At 41.8% G+C, this 17,877-nt stretch overlaps 1 protein-coding gene across 2 annotated transcripts in view; it reads left to right on the forward strand.

Moving 5' to 3' along the window:
* The first annotated feature begins 14,737 nt into the window (after window positions 1–14,737).
* psmd14 (proteasome 26S subunit, non-ATPase 14) overlaps window positions 14,738–17,877 on the forward strand; it is a 117,126-nt gene continuing 113,986 nt past the window's right edge. Inside the window, exon 1 of one of the 2 annotated variants that reach the window (XM_072579460.1) lies at window positions 14,738–14,874. The gene's annotated coding sequence lies outside the window, so the exon portion shown is untranslated. Of the gene's footprint in view, window positions 14,875–15,233; window positions 15,408–17,877 lie in introns of those variants that run through there. The other variant, XM_072579461.1, reaches the window with a different exon arrangement.

The raw sequence follows: 17,877 nt of genomic DNA on the forward strand, positions 1-17,877 counted from the left end.
CTTTACCCACAGAGATGAACTCTTTGTAGAGATCAGATACTAACTCCATTCCCAGCCCCTGCCTAGACTGTGCACTCTCTGCAGTTCCTTGGCTCTTCTTGCGGACTCCTTTACTATCTTCACTAATACCACTGGCTTAACTTATTTTCCCACAGTGCCTTTCTTTAACAACCAGCAGTGACTTTACATGTCCCACTTTACCACATTGGGAACACCTGAGGCCTTTTACCTCCTTTCCAACCTCTTGGGCTTCTTTTTTATCCTTTGTAAATTCTTACCAGGGGCTCTCTACTCTTGGTTTCGTAGTGTAGGATCTCCCCTTCTCCCAACTTCTATCCCTCACAGGATGAAATTCTGGCCAGAAGCTTGTCTTATGCCCCAACATGTACTCAGCTGCTAATTCTGTTGTCCTTCTCACTTCCTGAACTTTCTGTTTCTCCACGTGAATTCCTACCATCTCTGGAAGTGAATGTTTAAACTCCTCCAGCAGAATAATTTCTCTTAGAGCCTCAAAGGCCCTATCTATTTTCAAAGCACACACCCATAAGGTTGAACTCAACATAAGTCTGAGCTGGTTCCTTCTTTATGTTTATGAACTGTGGTCTATATGCCTCTGGTACCAATTCATAAGCATGTAAAATAGCCTGTTTAACCTCTTCATAATCTCTTGACCCCATATCTGACAATGCGACAAATACCTCACTAGCTCTGTCTACCAGTTTAGTCTGAGGATTACCCATAAATCCTCAGTCCACTCCATCTGCCGAGCCAATTTTGGCTTCCACAACTTCCTCATCAAAATGTGGCAGAGTTTTGACATATTTGAACATATCATTACCTTCTCTTTTAATCTTCATCCTGTTAATGTGACTTTGCTGACTAAGTTGCAACTTTTCACGTTCAAATTCTCTCTTTTTGTCTTTCCCTTTCTTCCCTCTCTCTCTTTGCTCAGCTAAAAACCTTCTCTCATTTTCCTCTCTCTCTCTTCTCACTCTCTCTCCCTTTCTTCTCTCTCTCTTTGCTCAGTCAAAAACCTTCTCTCACTCTTTTTGCCCTCTCTCCTCTCTTTCTTTCTCTCTCCCTTTTTGTTTATCTTCTAACTCCATTTTCCTCAACTGTAATTTAAGGTTTTCTGCACTTGTCTGTTTCTCTGACATGCCTAAGTGTTTGAGTAACTGCCTTACAATTTCAGCTTTACTTTTGTCCTTGGTTAAATCCAAATCTAACTTATTTGCCAATTCTAAAAGAATGGCCATTTTCTTTCCTTCTCAACTTTCTTAGCAGTTCTCAGAATCATTATCAAATTCCAGACCTCTTTCGCAATTTTAAGAGCAATTTTTCTCACTTTTAATTTAATCAAGCACAAGTGACCAAAATTAAACAGATTGTCTCACCTACATTCTATTTAAAGATTTAGGACAGTAAACTACAAGTGTTTAAATCTGCTGGGATTTTTCGTATCCCCAAATCTATTCAAATCTGTCTAAACCAGTTCAAATCCCGGACAAGCCCCAAACATTTACAAGATGGAGTAAACCCTCCTGCTTAATTTAAACCAACAACACAGAAAAGATTTATCCTGTGCAGTAATCTGTGAAAACTCGAGAGGCCAAGAACTATTTAAAGTAAAAATTAACAACTTTATTCCTTACATATAACAGAGAATAATTAATTAAAACTATTTACAACTCCCTCCTCTAACCGAGCTTTTACTTTCCCCTCTATAATACTGGTCCAATAAAAATCCTGATTAAGATCTGCAAAACAAAACTTCCTATCTCCAAAACCAGACAGATTTTGGTTCTTCTCTGTACTTTGGTCTTCTTTTCTTCTTCTTGATGATTCTGCTTACCAGGTTACTGATCGATAAGGGTACCTTTAAGAGAGCTATTTTTCGGGCTGCCTGTACAAGCTGGTGACTTGGCAGTTCTCCTCCCAACTGTTCAATTTCCCCCAGTCTTATACTCCAAAAGCATCAGATTGTGTCATCGGCTTTTAAGATTGTCAATATACTCAATTCAACCTGGATTGGAGTTTGATTTTTTTGGGGTATAATTTAAACTGATTAGCCTAATTTGAATCTGTTTTTGTCTCCAGGCAACTAACTACAGAAGTTTACATTATATCTTTTTTCCAGAACACTTGGTACTGTCAGGTAGTTCTGTTGCTTGTAACTCTTTTAAAAGGTACAGTACACCCACATCTTTACAATAATTCAATGAATAATTTAGGAGGGTATACCAGTTACAACACCAGGAAATACCTCAACAGAGAAACTACAATCAGGACTACTTGCATGCAATAGATGGAGTTGAGCAATCCTACAACCAGTAGATCAGTTCTAAGTCTGGAGTCTTGCAGTCTATCATTTTCTATTTTGAAAGACAATTTTTCAGATGGTGTACTTATGGAAGGAGCTGCCAAAGGAGGTGGTGGAGGCAAGTGTAATTGCAACATTTTAAAGATATCTGGATGTGTACTTGAATAGGAAGCATTTTGAAGGATATGGGCCAAATACTGGCAAATGAGACTAGATAAGTTGAGGATATCTGGTTGGCATGGACGAGTCGAAAGAAAAGGGTTGGTTTCGGTGCTATATAAAATCTATGACTATCTACTATAAGCTCTTATTCTTTGTCTTTTCTGGCAACTTGTAATCCAATTTAGAAATGACCTGACTATGGGTAGAACTTTATCTCAAGGATGACCAAGTCATGGAGGAGAAGAGAAAGTCACATCGATGCATAAGTTCTCGAATTAAATTCACTGCCACAAAACCTTGCATCGCCATCATCACTTACTTGTTCACATGTGGCAGCTCAAATATCTTCACCGAGAAAGAATTAAACAGTAATAGGGAGTCTAATTCATTCTGTGCAGAGGTGGGTTGATGCCATACCATTATGATCCTGGAAGATAGGTAAAAGACTTTCTACAGTTTAAGTTGCAGTATCCAGAATTCACCCAAATCATTTATATAAATGACAAACGTACTTGCTAAGATGCAATTTCAAGAAACATGACACCTTCCTAAAGGTTCTGAGGTCAATCTGCAAGGTTTCACAACAAGTGACAGCTGAGACTAGAACTGAGTCATTTGTGACATCAAAAATTTCTTCTTAGTTGCAGTAACCAATGAAGTATACAGTACTTTTCTAGGTGGTGAAAGGATAGATCTGGAGTCTAATCTGTACACACTTCATAAGAATTATTTATAGAGATGCACATGCACATCCAAAGTCTCAATCTGCTTCCATATACTCTTTTGAAAATCAATTTAAATCTAATCTAATTACAGAGTAATAGCTTTTCAAAGGAGTACTGTGACAAAAATCAAGTCCTAAAACTTAAAATTTACATTTAAAATTTAATTCTGAGGGAGATAAGACACACTAGCATGAGTAGTGCCCACAAAATGTGGAACTTGAGTTTTGTTTACTTTGGAGCTTGTTGCCATCAAAAGTGGAATTATACATACCTCATGTTTTGTATACATTGAGTCATGCAGACAACAGCACATTTATTTTGTGCTGATTTAATAAATCAGGTGATTATTATAGTTATTGTCATCTCAGAGTCATAGACATGTATAGCATGGAAACAAACCCTTCGGTCCAACCCGTCCATGCCGACCAGACATCCCAACCCAAATCTAGTCCCACCTGCCAGCACCCAGCCCATATCCCTCCAAACCCTTCCTATTTATATACCCATCCAAATGCCTTTTAAATGTTGCAATTGTACCCGCCTCCACCACTTCCTCTGGCAGCTCATTCCAGCCACGTACCACCCTCTGCGTGAAAAAGTTGCCCCTTAGGTCTCTTTTATATCTTTCCCCTCTCACCCTAAACCTATGCCCTCTAGTTCTGGACTCCCCGACCCCAGGGAAAAGACTTTGTCTATTTATCCTATCTATGCCCCTCATGATTTTATAAACCTCTATAAAGGTCACCCTTCAGCCTCCGATGCTCCAGGGAAAACAGCCCCAGCCTGTTCAGCCTTTCCCTATAGCTCAAATCCTCCAATCCTGGCAAAATCCTTGTAAATCTTTCCTGAACCCTTTCATGTTTCACAACATCTTTCCAATAGGAAGGAGACCAGAAATGCATGCAATATTCTAACAGTGGCCTAACCAATGTCCTGTACAGCCACAACATGGCCTCCCCCAACTCCTATACAATGGACCACTCTGCGACCATTGGTTGCAAATCCTATCAGACTAAATGGATCAGTTGGAGAGACAGTTAGAGGCAATGAGGAATTTACAACAGCAAGGGGATGTGATGGATGGCAGTTATAGGAAGGGGGAAAAGTCACAGATACAGTCACATAGATGGGTTAACCCCTACAGTTATTGCAGGAGTCTTCTGTGGCTATCCCCATTTCAAACAAGTATATTGTTTTGGAAAATGTAGGGGGTAATGGATTCTCAGGGGAATGTAGCACGAATAGCCAAGTTTCTGGTATTGAGATTGGCTCTAATGCAATGAGGTGTATGTCAGGTTCCAAGAGATCAATTGTGTTAGGGCACTCTCTAGTCCGAGGTGCAGACAGACGTTTCTATGGCCAACAGCGAAAAATCAGAATATTGTGTTGCTTCCCTGGTGCCAGAATCAAGGTTGTCTCAGAGAGGGTGCAGAATGTTCTCAAGGGGGAGAGGGGCCAGCAGGAGGTCATTGTACACATTGGAATCAATTACATAGAAAGAGAAAAGGTTGAGGTTCTATGGGGAGATTACAGAGAGTTAGGCAGGAATTTATAAAGGAGGTCCTCGTGAGTAATAATATCTGGATTACTGCTGGTGCTACGAGCTAGTGAGGGCAGGAATAGGTGGATAGAAAAGACGAAGGCTGAGGAGCCGGTGTATGGGAGAAGGATTCACATTTTTGGTTCATTGGAATCTCTTTTGTGGCAGAAGTGACCTGTACAAGAAGGATGGATTGCGCCTAAATTGGAAGAGGTCTCATATACTGGCAGGGAGATTTGCTAGTGCTGCTCAGGAGGATTTAAACTAGTAAGGTGGGGGGGGGGGAAGTGGGTGGGAATCAGGGAGATAGTGAGGAAAGTGATCAATCTGAGACTGATACAGTTGAGAACAGAAGTGAGTCAAACAGTCAGGGCAGGCAGGGACAAAGCAGAGAACAAGGTAGGAATGATAAATTAAACTTCATTTATTTCAATGCAAGGAGCCTAACATGGAAGGCAGATGAACTCAGGGCATGGTTAGGAACATGGGTCTGGGATATCATAGCAAAAATCTGTTATGAAAAATAAGCTGATGCTTTGTATCATCATGACCGGTTGTCCCTCGACTGGAGACTGATATCCATGGGTTGCCTGCTCCTGTGTGGGTTTTAATGGGACTGGGAAGTCTGCTTCTTGATCTGCAGAGCTTTCAACACATGCGGCAGGATAGCTTATGAGGTGTGGAGGTGGTACCTTACTATTAAGGTCACTGGGGTGGTAACAGAATCCCTGTTAATGTCCTTGGGAATAAAACAAAGAATTACTGAAGATCTGAAACAAAAACAGAAATTGCTGAAAATGTTTTTGTTTCAAATGTTTTTGGAACATGAGTTCAAATCCATGGCTGATGGTGAAAGTTGAATACAGTTAAAATAAAAATCTTCAATTCAAAAAGAAACTAGGCTAATGGTGAGTATATAACCACCAGCAATTGTCATGAAAACTGATCTCACTCATGGTGAGATCTAGATTGTCAGACTTGCTTCTTTTTCTTTGTTTTCCTTCTCTGCTGCTACTCTGCCTCCTCATTAAAGCATCAGCTTCATTTACGACTTGACTAAAAATGAGGTTCTGCTGAAAGAAACTGAACAGTTTGGAACTAAAGTTAAAAAAAAACCAAACTTCCAATAATCTCTAGAATACTACCTGACTCAAGGGCAAACAAGCGTGGGGTAAATTAAGTTATGAAAATAAATACAAGGCTGAAAGGTTGATGTGGATGGACTGGAGTTCAGTTCATGAAGCACTGCCATCAATGCTGGGCTAGAAATGGGTCTAGTGTCCTGCAGAATTGAATAAATAGGGCTGTAGATAGGGTACTAAACTAATTGGAGAGGAGGTGAGTTTGGCAGGGGAAAATATAGGCTTACAAAGCAGCCAGCTGGAAAAGATACCCAGTGTGGGATAAGAAGGGACAGAATGAACAACTATAGGAAAACAACATTAAATAGAGACAAAGAGGGAAACATTGGTAAAAAGTGAAAATTAATGGCTCTTCATTTGAATTCACATAGCATTCAAAACAAATGAATGAACTTTTGGCACAAATTGAGGTTAATGGGCATGATTATATATTTCATTATATTTCACATAGCCATTAAGAGAGATGATTACAAAAGGATCAAAGCTGGGAGCCGAACATTCAGAAATATGTGACTTTTGAAAAGTACTAGCAGGAAGGAAATGGTGTCTGGGTATCTATTTTAGTGAGGATGGAATAATGCGGACAACAAAAAATGAACTTGGAACAGAAGATTTAGAATCCATATGTAAAGGTGAAAAAAATATAGAAATTAGGATCAAGAGGACAGCATTTGTTACTGCTTCCTCTTGATGCTATTTTCTCCCATTAGCCATAAGAACCATATCTCCTTTTTAAACCATTTAATGTTTTGGCCACATCAGCTTTCTGTGGCAGAGAATTCCATAGACTCGCCATCTCTGGACGAAAAATTTTCTCTTCATCTCCTGCATACCTTGCATTTTTAGACGGTGACTCCTGGTTCTGTACTCCCTGGTCACTGGGAAAATTTTTCTTGCATTTACACTGTCTACAAATAACAAGGGAATGAAAACACTGGTAGGTCTAGTCTATAGGCCTCCTAACGGTAGTTATGTGGTAGGAACAGGGAATAAATCAGGCGATGACGAGGGCATATTAAAAAAAAGGCAGTGCATTAATCATAGGTGACTTTAATTGGGAAAGTAAGATTAGCAGAGCCAGCGATAAGGCAGAATTCATTGGCTGCATTCAGGCCATTTTCCTCGAATATGTAATGGATCCAACCGGGAATCAGACTACTTTGGAGGTGTTGATGTGCAATGAGGCAAGTTTAATAAATGATTTCAGACAACAGATTTCCTAAGATATTGTAATGACCACAATATGGTAGAACATAACATTCACTTTGAGAGGGAGAAATCTGGGTTGGAAGCAACCATGCTAAACTGAAGTAAAGGTAATTACAGAGGAATGAGGATAGAGCTAGCTGAAGTGGACTAGGAAAGGAGTTTTGCAGCGAAGATGGTTGATGAACAACGACAGGCGTTTGATAAAATATCGTGGATCACAACAAAGACATAGTCAGGGAGAGACAAGAATTTTAGGAAGGGGATAATCTAACCATGCTGAATCAGATACGGTAAGCATAGCATCAAATTAAAAGAAAATGATTAAAACATTGGCAAAGATTAGTAATAAGCCAGAGGATTGGACAAGTTCTAAAAACCAACAAAAGATGACCAAAAAATTATAAAGAAGCAGAAAACAAACTAGGAGTGTAAACTTGCAAGTAATATCAAGATGGACAGCAAGAGTTTCTTTAAATATATACAAGAGAAGCAAAAGAGGACATAGGCCTCTTGTAAAATGAGGCTGGGAAAATACTAATATGAAAACAGGAAATGTCAGAGAACCTAACTAATTATTTTGCATCAGTCTTCATGGTAGAAGACACTAAAAGTATTCCAAAAATACTAGATAATCAAGGGAGTAAAAAGGGAAAGGAAATAAATACTAAAACTGTAGTGAGAGAAAAGAATGAATGGGTTAAAGACCAATAGGTTCCCGGGACATGAAGGAATGCATCTAGGATATTAAAAAAAAAGTAGGTACAGAGACAATGAATGCATTGATAGTAATCTTCCAAGAATTCTTAGATTCTGGAAAAGTGTTGGAAGATTGGAAAACTGCCAATGTAACACCTTTCATTTAAAAGAGAAGGAGACAAAAAAATGTAACCATAGACCAGTTAGCTTAATATCTGCTATTGGGAAAATTCTAGAGTCTATCATAAAAGGAGGTAATGGTGTTGTATTTAGAAATGCATAATAGGACCAAGCAGGGTCAGGATGGCTTCACAAAATTTATAAAAAGTCTTTGAGGAGGTCACAAGCAAGATAGATAAAGGGGAAGCAGTGAATTTCCAGTATAGACTTCCATATTTGGATTTCCAACAGGCATTTGATAAGGTACCATGTATTAAAGCTACTTAATAAGAGCCCATACTATTAGAAGTATTATACTAGCATGGATAGAAGATTAGCTAACTAATGGAAGGCAGAGAGTTGGGAAAAGGATGCCACTTTCAAGATGGTAACCTGTAACTTGTGATGTGCCGCAGGGATGAGTGCTGTGGTCACAATTATTTCCAATATTTATCAATGACTTGGATGAGAAAATTGAATGTACCATAGCCACATATGTGAATGATCATAACACAAAGAATCTCTAAAAATAGGTTCAGTGGGCATGGAAAAAAATTGCAGATAGAAGGTGGAAGAATGTGAGGTTTTGCGCTTTGGTAGGAAGAATAGTGTAGGTGAATATTATTTAAATGGAAAAAGATGACAGAAAGCTACAGCACAGAGGCATTTGCGAATCCTCATGCATAAAATCATGAAAAGCCATTATATAAATCTAGAAGGTGTGACGAAAAGTAAATGGTATTTAAAAACATGGAAATCTCACTAAAAGTACACAATGCGCTCAAATGACATTTGAGATATGGGGAACAGTTTTGGTCTACTTATCTCAGGAAGGATACCCTGGCATTGCAGGCATTCAAAGCAGACTTATTACACTGATCTCGAGCATTAAGGGACTGTCTTATGAGGAGAGATTGAGTCTGTTGGACCTGGACACACTGGAAGTCAGAAGAATGAGAGACAAACGTTTTGAAACATGCAAGATTCTTAGGGAAGTTGACAGGGTAGATGTGGATAGGTGGCTTCCCCTTGTGGGAGAATCTAGGACCAGAGAGCATCAGATCAGAATAAGGGTTCACCTTTTAATACAGAGGTGAGAAGTAATTTCTTCTCTCAGAGGATAGTCAATCTATGGATTTTTTTTAAACCACAGAGGGTTGTATAGACTTGGTCATTAGGTATAGTCAAGGCTGAGATACACAGATTTTTAAACAATGGTTATGGGGAAAAAGCAGGAGAGTGGAGCTCAGAATGATCAGATCGGCATCTTATTGAATGCTGGAGCAGATGCAGATGACTTACTTCTGTTTCCATGTCTTATGCTTAGTCTTAACTATTCCAGTGGTTGATACCCTATTTCATACACTTTGAAGACTGGAGGTTCCACGTCCTAATACACATCAAGTCCTCTTCGCCTAACAGACCCTATGCTCACTGACCTATGTTGGTTTCCGGTTAAGCAATGTCTCAATTTTAAGATTTACATCCTTGTTTGAAGTCTTTTCAACTCTGTCCCAGCCTCTGTAATCTCTCAAGGTAAAACTGCCTTGAGTTATTTGCACACATCTAATTTTGGCTTCATAAGCATTCCTCTTTTTAATTTTCCATCAATGATGGCCAATCCTCCCATGCTGACCATTATAACTCTGGAAGTCCTTTCAGAAATCCATCTATCTCTCGAACCAACTTTAAGGTACTCCGTGAAATCTCTCTTCTCGACCATCAGATCAAATACCTCTGTATTTGATTCAACGTGATATTTTGTTTTATAATGCCCCTGTGAAGAACCTTGGGACATTTTACTTTGTTAAAGGTGCTATATAATTTGTTATTGTTTAAAATTATTTTAATCTTTGTAATGCCTTCCCTTGGCTTATTTTTACTTGCTTCACTTTCACTTCTCATTCCAGCTAACTATCCTTGTTTTATTATCTCTGTGTGCTTTACTATTTTTTTCCTCCCTGCTGCTTCCACTTCCCACTCATTCCTCCCTTAGTTACTTGCAGTGAAGTGATCTTAACACGTTGGTTCTCGTCAAGCTGTTGTTGCTTTCTCTACGGAGCTGTGCTCTTCATCATTCTCATCATGTTAGCTCTGGTCCAATATTTACCTGGTGTTACTGTCACCAGATATTAGACGTAGCTTGAAGTTTGCATTAGAGAAGCAGAGCTGCATGTAGAACATACATAGTATATTATTGAAGGAGAATGTGGCAAAGTGACAGGGATACTTGAAATTGTAGGTTAACAGACAATCACTAAAATAGAGAAGACAATTGATGGGAATAATATGGTTGGATATTTAAATTTAGCTTTCGTGACTGAGTTGAAGTTTGCTCTTGGATTAGGAAGGCATGGAGTGGAAACGGTTTGAGAATGATGAAATTAGACCTGGAGTTGACCTGCAAGTGGCGATGCAAGGTGGAAAACCAGCGTGGAAACGAATGTCACTGAATTAGTAATGACTAGAGCAATGTTCACCATAACCAATCATACCAAGGAATGATTGGCAAAGGAAAATGCTTGCCAGAATCAATAATCAAGCCACTTCAGCGCTCAAACCATTTTGCGATATCTAAATATGACAAGGTGAATACACACATTTTAAGATGTTTGCTGATAAACTGCCTGTGCTATGCAGTCAATTAGTGCATACAAAACTTAGGTATACAAGAGCGCAAGAGTTAGGAGGGGGATTTCAAAAGTTTACTTTACAGAATGAGAATAGTCAACAGCTGCATATAAACATTGACAGTTAGAATTTGAGAAGGAAATGTCATAATGATTGGAGTGTGAAACGCTAATAGAAGAGCATTACTAAAAATCACAACAACAGAATGGAAGGTTTATTCAAAGGAAGCTGAACACAATAATTTTAATAACATTAGTCCATTTTGCTGTGCAGGTTTCAGGTGAAGTGGCATAATAGGACAATTGGAAAAAGATACAGTACACACGTGGGCGGCACGGTGGCACAGTGGTTAGCACTGCTGCCTCACAGCGCCTAAGACCCGGGTTCAATTCCCGCCTCAGGCGACTGACTGTGTGGAGTTTGCACGTTCTCCCCGTGTCTGCGTGGGTTTCCTCCGGGTGCTCCGGTTTCCTCCCACAGTCCAAAGATGTGCAGGCTAGGTGAATTGGCCATGCTAAATTGCCCATAGTGTTAGGTAAGGGGTAAATGTAGATGTAGGGGTATGGGTGGGTTACGCTTCGGCAGGGCGGTGTGGACTTGTTGGGCCGAAGGGCCTGTTTCCACACTGTAAGTAATCTAATCTAATCAATTCCATCCCCAATTTGAAGTCAATTTTTTTCCCCTTTGTGTAACACATTCATTTTATGTTATTAATGTAGCTAAATTGTATTTTGGGAAGCCATGTACAAGGATTAATTGGAACTGTAAAGCCTAAGGAACCAGGAGTTACAGAACTGGGGTGTTACAAGTGGGGAAGTATATTTACAGCGTTGTAAATTTTTAAAAATAGCTCCCATTACAAACAAGGTGATCAAGGAATTCAAGGTTAAGCTTATTAATTATCATAATATTTACCTAGAAGTTTAAAAAATGTTTCATTTTCAGTACACAAGTGCTGCTAATTCCAGTCCTGATTATAGCTGCAGTGCTGAGAGTACATGAGGATTACCAACCCTGCTGCATCAGGAGTGCATCCAACCTTAACATGAACACTGCAACTACCCAACAATGTAGAAAATTACCCAGGAATGTCTGTGCATAAAAAGCAGGTCATATCTAACCTGGCCAATTACTACCCTATCAGTTTACTGTCCATCATAAGCAAAGTCATGAAAAGCGTCATTGACAGAGCTATCCAGTGGCACCCGCCAAGGAACAGACTGCTCACTGATGCAGAGTTTGGGTTCCACCAGGGCCACCTGACACCTGACCTTTTTACAGTATTAGTCCAAACTTAGAAAGTGTGCTGAACTCCAGAAAGGAAGTGAAAGTACCTTTTTCTTTTAAACAAAATTAATTCAAGGACTGTGGGCATCATTGGCCATATCAGAATTTATTGTTGATCCTAAATGACATTGACAAACCTCATGGGTTTTTTCCTACACTCGGCAATGGTTTCATGGTCACCATTAGACTCTTAATTCCAGATTTTAAAAATTTAATTCAAATTTAGCCTGGGTTCAAATTCCACCACCATGGTGGGACTTGAACTAAGGTTTGCAGAACATTACCTGGGTCTCTGGATTAACAGTCTAACGATAATACCACTAGATCATCTCCTTTGATATCAACGCTGCATTTGACTGGGTCTCGCATTAAGAAGCCTGCACAAAACTGGAGTCTTTGGGAATCTGGTGAAAACTCTCCACTGGCTAGAGTCATTCCTGTCACAAATAGTAGATGGTTGTGGCTGCTGGGAGTCAATCAACTCAGCACTATGACATCACTGCAGGTATTGCTCAGGGCGGTGTCCTTGTCTCAACATCTTTAACTGCTTCATCAATGACCTTCCCTCCATCATATGGTCAGAAGTGGAGATGTTTACTAATGGTTGCACAATATTCAGCAGTTTTCATGATGCCTCAGAAACTGAAGCAGCTTATATGTAGCTAGAACTGAGCAATGATTTTGATAAGATTTGTAGCTCAAGTTGTGGATCAGGTTGTATGTTTGCTCGCTGAGCTGGTAGACGTGTTCTCAGATTTTCCATCTCCATGCTAGATAACACTGTCAGTGAGTCTCTGATGAAATGCTGGTGTTCTGTCCCGCTTGCTATTTATATGTCTTGGTCTGTTGTGATGGGTGATATTACTTCTGGTTCTTTTTCTGAGGGAGAAAAATGGCGTCCAAATCGGTTGATACTCAGCTACAGGAGCAATCATCCCAACATCCACAAACGGAACTGCATCAGAATATTATTAAAACAAGCCACAACACATTGCAGCACCCAGAAACTAAGAGAAGCTGATGTAAAACACCTGTACAACATATTCAGAAACAACGGGTACCCAATAAGCACAGCCTGCCAATTCCTCCACAACAGATGTAAACAAGAAGACACAGCACGCCTAGGAACTTTAGCCACCCTGCCATACATTAAAGACATCTCAGAGATGATGACCAGACTACTCCGATCCCTAGACATCATGGTAGCCCACAAACCTACTACCACTGAAACAGCTCCTGATGAATTTAAAGGACCCCATGCCAAAAACCAGCAGAACAAACGTCATATACAAAATACCCTGCAGGGACTACATTGGACAGATGGGTAGGAAACTAACTACCAGGATACATGAGCACCAGTTAGCCACCAAAAGACATTACTGACTATCACTAATATCCATACACACAGACAAAGTTCGACTGGGACAACACATTTGTCCTGGGACAGGCCTAACAAAGACACACATGGGAATTCCTAGAGGCCTGGCATTCAAACCAGAACACTATTAACAAACATATTGATTTGGACTCCCATTTACCAACCTTTCAGTAAAAGAACAGGAAGTATTATCACCCATCACAACAGACCAAGCCACATAAACAGTAAGCAGGACAGAACGCCAGCACTTCATCAGAGGTTCACTGATGATGTTACCTAGCATGGTGACAAAACATCTGAGAACAAATCTACCAGCTCAGTGAGCAACCGTACAACCAGAACTGAACAACATCCAGGTTTGGGTTGATAAGTGACAAGCAACATTTGTACCACTTAAGTGCCAGGCAATGACCATCTCTGCCAAGAGGGAAACTAACCATTATTCCTTGACATTCAACGGTTTTATCATTGCTGAATTCCCAATTAATAACATCCTAGAGGTTGCCAATAATCAAAAATTGAACTGAGCTATAATAACAGGCCTTAGATTAGATTCCCTACCATGCGGAAACACGCCCTTCGGCCCAACAAGTCCACACCGGCCCTCCGAAGAGTAACCCACCCAGACCCATTTCCCTCTGACTAGCACCATGGACAATTTAGCATGGCCAATTCACCTATCCTGCACATCTTTGGATTGTGGGAGGAAACTGGAGCACCCAGAGAAAAAAGGAGAATGTGCAAACTCCACACAGACAGCTGCCCAAGGCTGGAATCGAATCTGGGACCCTGGTGCTGTGAGGCAGCAGTGCTAACCACTAAGCCACTGTATCACTCACATTGTAGAACTGACAGAGGAAGGAATTCCACACTCTCGCCTCCCTAATTTCTGTCCATCATACAAAAAGCACAACCAGGGTTATAATAGAATACTCTCAACTTGCCTCGATTGGAAGCCCCAATACTCAAAAAGCTTAATACCATCGAGGACGAAACAATCTGCTTGATTGTCACTCCTCCACCCATTACATTAATTATTTATCTACAATACGTAATTCAGCGAGTCACCTCTGACAGCACCTGCCAAATCGTCTGAAAGGACAAGAGCTGCTGCAAGTTCCATATTACACTACGATGCTTGTAGCATGTACTGCTTCAACTCAGAGTCGCTGAGTCAATGTCTTGGAACTCTCTCCAGAGTTACATCAACTATACCGCACAGCTCAAGAAGGCAGCTCACCACCGCCTTTTCTCAAGAGCAACTAGGGATGGGAACATTCCACACAGTGACACCCATCTCCAGTCCCTGGTGTTTCCTTTCTCAGAGTTGTTCAATTTGGCTGTTTTCGATTGCTCTCTTGACCCAACTAAAGAACAAATTCTCGCCTTCACAGAAGCCACCCTTTCGGGCGGTTACCTTGACAACTCAGATTGGTCACAGACGGCGCATGTTAACTGCTCTGATCTCCAGTGTGCAGCACTGGGCCGAGCGCGGTTTGAACATTTTCAGCGCTTGGCACTTTCAAACTGACTTTCCCCGGCGACCCCGCCCCGGATATGATCGTTTGACCCGGAAGTGGTCGAGCCGCCCGTGGACCGGCTGATTCATTGGGCCAGAGCGAGCGGTGAGTGTGGCTTTGAGAGAAAATAATCTTTAAAATTAAAGGTGATGATGGCCTGGGGAGGGGATGGAAAGAGCAGCCGGCTTCGAGTCCCGGTCAAACGTGGTCTGGAGCCGCCTTTACTCTCTCCACACCGGGGGCTGGCCTCCGGGTATTCTCGGTGCCTCAGCCCCTACCCTGGTCCATACCCTTCGGGGGCCGGGAGGCGAGGCCTCGCCGCCTCCATGTGGGTCTTCCCCAACCAGGATGATGCAGCATAAGCGGCTCCTTCAGCTCGAGTTTTCTTTTTTGTAAAAAAAAATACAAAATTTGGTGCCTGTCACTGTCTCACTGAAGTGGGACACACCGAGCCAGCCTAGGAAGAAGAGGAGCAGAGCCCTGAGTAGTGACGGTTGCAGTAGGAAGGTTTCATAGTCAGTTAGTGTGGAGGGATTAGTGGTGCTGGAAGAGCACAGCAGTTCAGGCAGCATCCAACGAGCAGCGAAATCGACGTTTCGGGCAAAAGCCCTGAAGGGCAGCACTTTTCAAGCGGTCGGGTGAGTGAATGGTATTGTGAAGTGGTTGAGGTGGCAAGTAGTATGTATTTTCCACTCCCAACAAAGGATGTGGGCAGGTGATACTTCGCGAAGTAGTACAAGAGACCTAGGAAGGAAGCATGACAATTTTAGAAGCAAATTACAGATCACACGGGTCACTGCATTACAATGTACAGCGTACAGACATCGTGTGTTTCTTTCTACAATCAGTTCCCATTTGTGAAGAATTAATAACGTTGAAAATATTATCTTGAGAAATGTGTCAGTATAGAGTATAGGCAGATAAGGAAGAGACTTGAAAGAAAGACTACCTCTTATTGAGCATTTCTCATGACCTCTGTACAGGACCACATGGCTGTGACCTCATTACAGTATTGGTCCAATGCTGGACAAAAGAACTGAATTCCACGTTGCTTATTAAGGTACCATATCACCCAAATGTGACCACAAGGAGCCCTAGTCATTGAGAATAAATTGGGGTGGTGTGGGTAGTCTCCTTCCACCACAGAACACACCAGATGGCCGCCTCCTTTAGAGACCGCAATTTCCCTTCCCACATAGTTAAAGATGCCCTCCAACGCATCTTGTCTACATCCCGCACCTCCGCCCTCAGACCCCACCCCTCCAACCGTAACAAGGACAGAACGCCCCTGGTGCTCACCTTCCACCCTACCAACTTTTGCATAAACCAAATCATCCGCTGACATTTCCGCCACCTCCGAACAGACCCCACCACCAGAGATTTTTTCCCTCCCCACCCCTTTCCGCCTTGCGCCAAGACCGTTCCCTCTGACTACCTGGTCAGGTCCACGCCCCCCTACAACCCACCCTCCAATCCTGGCACTTTCCCCCGCCACCGCAGGAACTGTAAAACCTGCGCCCACACCACCTCCCTCACCTCTATCCAAGGCCCTAAAGGAGCCTTCCACATCCATCAAAGTTTTACTTGCACATCCACTAATCATTTATTGTATCCGTTGCTCCCGATGCGGTCTCCTCTACGTTGGGGAGACTGTGCGCCTCCTAACAGAGCGCTTTAGGGAACATCTCCGGGACACCCGCACCAATCAACCATACCACCCTGTGGCCCAACATTTCAACTTCCCCTCCCACTCTGCCGAGGACATGGAGGTCCTGGGCCTCCTTCACCGCTGCTCCCTCACCACCAGACGCCTGGAGGAAGAACTCATCTTCCGCCTCGGAACACTTCAATCCCAGGGCATCAATGTGGACTTCAACAGTTTCCCCATTTCCCCTTCCCCCACCTCACCCTAGTTCTAAACTTCCAGCTCAGCACTGTCCCCATGACTTGTCCGGACGTGTCCTACCTGCCTATCTCCTTTTCCACCTATCCACTCCACCCTCTCCTCCTTGACCTATCACCTTCATCCCCTCCCCCACACACCCATTCAACTCTATGCTACTTTCTCTCCACCTCCACCCTCCTCTAGCTTATCTCTCCACGCTTTCAGGCTCACTGCCTTTATTCCTGATGAAGGGCTTTTGCCCGAAACGTCGATTTCGAAGCTCCTTGGACGCTGCCTGAACTGCTGTGCTCTTCCAGCACCACTAATCCAGAATCTGGTTTCCAGCATTTGCAGTCATTGTTTTTACCTCCACTAACTGGAGTCATGCCTAGCATAAAGATTAACATTTGAAATCACATGCTTTTGGAGCACTGCTGATTCACCTCTACATCCTATTGCAAAGATGATAGCAATTGTTGAAATTCAATAATTTCTTCCCCAGGGCATTAGTACAAACAATCCTTAGGACAGTGTTTTGGGCCCAACCATGTTAAGCTATGATATTATGACCTTTCCACCAGCATCATTAGATCATGTTTGGAGATGTCTACAGCTGTCATAATTTTCTATTCTATTTGCAACTCCATCAGAAAATGAAGTAGTGTGTGTCTGCATGCAGCAGACCTACATCTCAGCTGTCAGTTGCCCTTTGGGCAGTATCATCTGAAAACAAAAGTCAAGTTCCTAGTGAAACTTAGCAACATATCTTACCACTAACAAACTCAATCATGAAGTTGTACAGAACCAGTCCATGTTGACCATGTTCCCATCTAAACTAGTCTGTTTTGCCTGTGAATGGCCCATGTCTGTCAATTTTCTATTCATGAACTTATCCAAATGTATTTTAAATGTTGTGGCTGTACCTGCATCGACCACTTTCTCTGGCAGTTCATTCCACACATGAACCACTCTGCAAAAATGTTGCCCCTCAGGTCTTTTTTAAATCTTTCTTCTTTCTCCTTAAAAATATATCCCCTAGTTTTGAACTTGCCCACCCTAGGGAAAACGTCTTTGTCATTCACCTTATTTATCTCCCTCATGATTTTATAAACCTCTACAAGGTCACCCCTCAAACTCCTGTGCTCTAAAGTAAAACGTCCTGGCATTTTGAGTATATTTTTGTCTCAAGCCCTCCATTCCCAGAACATCTTGGTAAATCTTTT

This window comes from Chiloscyllium punctatum, chromosome 10 (assembly GCF_047496795.1).
Source record: "Chiloscyllium punctatum isolate Juve2018m chromosome 10, sChiPun1.3, whole genome shotgun sequence".
Classification (NCBI taxonomy): domain Eukaryota; kingdom Metazoa; phylum Chordata; class Chondrichthyes; order Orectolobiformes; family Hemiscylliidae; genus Chiloscyllium; species Chiloscyllium punctatum.